A 3,335-nucleotide genomic window follows, 5' to 3' on the forward strand; every position below is an offset into this window, starting at 1 on the left:
CCTAAAATGGGATAACAGAAGAAGCTTCCGAGGAAGGTTTCAGATTCCCTTCCCCTCTTCCTTCCCTTTCCTTTTACTGCTGTGATTCTCTGGGGAAAAAAATAAGAAAGGTAGAACATGGGAATTTACTTCTCTACATATCACCCTGAACACAGCAGAAAGAATGGACTACACACTACTGCCCTTGGAGAGTGAGAACAACTTCCAGACTCTGCTATTTACTTGTCCATRCACATTTAATAAACCAAGGTTTTGGATCCTGAGTGTTTGTGGAATGAATGGAATAATTTGCTATAAATTAGTATTCATTCGCTTGCTGATTTAGGCCATTCGCATACTTTCAGACCTTCTGGATTTGAGTGATCTTTGAAGCAAGGAGAGGGAGAGGAAGAGTGGATTTTGAGTGCCCTGTTCCATCCCCAGCAGGTGCAAGTTGGAGTCCAGGCCCTGCTGCTGCAGTCTGTGGGGAGTGCCATGGAGACCATCTTCAGTCAGATGGAGTCATATGGAAGCAGAGGCCGAAGCCCTGAGCCTCCTGCTCACACGTATGGCTGCAAAGCTGCAGAGAAACGGTGTGACTTGGGCGTTGGCCTCTGCTCTTGGTATTTGAGAGCAGATATGTGCATTGAGTCGTTCTCTAGGCAATGAGGAGGGAGGTAGTTTACCCCACAGGTGGCAGAGGAACAAAGCCACTGCACAGAGTGGCTCTTCAGGCTTTTGTGGCATTATTCACATTACACAAAAGGGGCCTGGAGTTTGCAACCCCAAAACTTCAGAAAACTTGTGAAGGTATATTAAAGAAAAAAAAAAAAAAGGGAAATTAAAAAGCTTTTATTTTTATGTTTGTGTCCTTGAATGTGATTGCAAGGCAATCTGTGGATTTCTCAAGCTTTCTGTCCCTCCAGAACTCAACAGGAGAATTGTAGGAAAGGACGGAATTGTAGGAGGATGGTAGGACTCAACAGGAGGATTATAGGACCTATTCAGGGGTGGAGATGAGACTGACCGGAAGTGCCYGGGCTGCCTTCTTGAGCTTCTAACAACACTGGTGTGACACTGGCTTTCTCCCGGCTCTCTGGTGCCTCTCCTGTTCTCCATGTCCTTTCTAAGAYGATGGAGAGTGGCCTAGCAGTAACATCCACCAGGAGCCTCAGCGCTCTTGGGTACAGCCCATCCATGGATGTGGGGCTGGCAGAGTCCTTCTTGCTCTTTCCTAACCAACCCTCTCTGGCTTTGCCCTACTTCAAGACCTGTAGGTTCTGTGCATGGAAGACCATTGAGCTCCCCCCCACCTCAGCCTCTGCTCCCACCTAGGTGCTACTYTCATTCAYTGCTCAGTGCTGCCTGGCCATCCCTCCTCCTCCCTCGGTGCCAATATCCACCAGCCTTCAGTGGAGCCGTCCCAGTGAGTCCCTCTGCACTCCCCATTTGCACGGGAGAAACCTTAATGACAGCCCAGGCTGTGAAACTGCATTGATGATGGGACAAAGGGCACCCTTGATGAAGGGCAACTCTCTGACACCTCCTCTCCCTCATCCCGTAATCACCGTGCCTTGCACCCAGACACAAAGATCCCAAAGAGCCAAGRGCTTGCACCAGGTTAGACAACATAATCTTGATTTATTTCAGAGGAGGCGCTGGAGGCTGATTGGAGCTCTTGCTGACATTTTCATGTTCTGTAACAAGCTCATCATTTCTTTTTGGTGCTCCTGCCTTTGCTCTGCCTTCCTCTGTTGTGGGGTCTTCCTCATTGGAGGCAGCGGCAGGATTGGGTGGCACTGCTSCTCTGCAAAGACAAGACAAGAATGGCTTTCAGGAAGGAGTCCTCGCGGGCAAGGAAGAGTCCCCCTAGGAAWGCTCAGAGCAGATGTCCCARCAGGTTTCTCCCAACAGCATGCCAGGCACTCCACAGTACAGTATCACACGCTTGCTTGCTAAAAGATAGGAAATATGAAGAATGTTGCAAAGAAAGGAACTTACGCTTTCCTCTCCTTCCTCCGGTAAACACACAGACAAGTCATCACTATCCCAAACAGCATGGATCCTGAGATCACACCAGGGAAGATCAAATAGTATGTTCGAAGAGATTTAGGCTCTGCAGCCTCTTTATTGTCACCACCAAGCCCTGGAGGAAAGGAGACAATCCCATTCAACAGTGGGTTGTGCAGTATTCCTAATCTCATGGGGTTTGGGAATCACAGACTATTTTAGATTCCTGGGCGTTTTGATCACTGATTCCAGCATCTTTCCACTAGAGGACAATTGTCTTGATTTACATTTGTCATGAGAGACACTGGTCCCCAAATGCATGAGCCAACACTACCCCTAGGTGTAGCTCAATGCTTGAGGGTGAGCACATATATTTGGAATATTAGAATCACCGAGGGAGCAATCAAATACAAAAACAAGAAACAAGAATTCAGAAATACTCCTAAAAGAAAGGAAAAAAAAGGAAAACAAAAAGGTAAAAGGAAAGTAGTAAAGAGAAAAAAAGAAAAAAGAAAGAGAAGAGAGGACGGAGAAGAGAAGAGAATAGAAGAAGGTCAAGGAAAATACAATAGCTGCTCTTGAAACGTCTCGGAGTGTCAACGAAAGGCTCCAGCCTCTGAGAAGCTGAAACAGTGCTGCCTCCAGGAACAGCAGGAGTTGCACACASAGGATAAAAAGGGGGAAATGCCTGTTGCGATGTACGTGTTTGCAAGGGAGGTGCAGTGAATAGAAAGAGATGTTCAAATGACCAGGGACACGTGTACGTCTGAGTTCTCTGAGCTGTGGAGAAACCTTCTGGCCTTGAGGTCGGGACGTGGCTCCCTGGGAATAAAGCAGTAGTGAGGACTCACCTGCAGGGCTGCCCAGAGAATCAAAATCAGAGTCCAGATGAGAAGGTAGAACTCTGTATCCTATGGGAACATCTGTAACATGAAATACATGGAAATGGCTCCAGTTATCTATTTCCATTGGTTTCTTCAGAGTTGAATGGTAGTGAATGCGACGGGCAACACACCAGGCTCTTATAGGATCCTCTCTCTCCCAAGTACTTTTCAAACACTCACCAGGCAGGTGCACGGGCACCATCTGGGTATAAATCTAAGCAGGCCAGAAGTGCCAGSGCATGGTGGAGAGCAGCCTAGCTGTAGCCTCAAGCCCCAGGAGGCTTCTGGCTTTGCTGTAGGCACTGGAAGAAGCACAAGGCTAGAGGAGGCCGGGGGGCCACCCTCTGCACATCCCTGAAGCCCTCCCAAAGCCCGTGCTGCTCTTTTGGACATGCAAGCCTTGTAAAAGGATGTAACCTACATGGGCTATGCATGAAACACTGAAACAAAAGGCTCATTGHT

The 3,335-nt window shown here is 47.9% G+C and overlaps 1 long non-coding RNA gene across 1 annotated transcript; it reads right to left on the minus strand.

The window, feature by feature from the left end:
• Nucleotides 1-2,022: 2,022 nt before the first annotated feature.
• Nucleotides 2,023-2,899, minus strand: LOC112946773. The gene is made up of 2 exons (XR_003249297.1): nucleotides 2,841-2,899; nucleotides 2,023-2,125 (listed from the first exon to the last, which is right to left on the minus strand). It is a non-coding gene; the product is annotated as an uncharacterized LOC112946773 (long non-coding RNA).
• Nucleotides 2,900-3,335: the final 436 nt, after the last annotated feature.

Source organism: Nothoprocta perdicaria, unplaced genomic scaffold (genome assembly GCF_003342845.1).
Source record: "Nothoprocta perdicaria isolate Ctin4 unplaced genomic scaffold, notPer1 scaffold_217, whole genome shotgun sequence".
Lineage (NCBI taxonomy): Eukaryota > Metazoa > Chordata > Aves > Tinamiformes > Tinamidae > Nothoprocta > Nothoprocta perdicaria.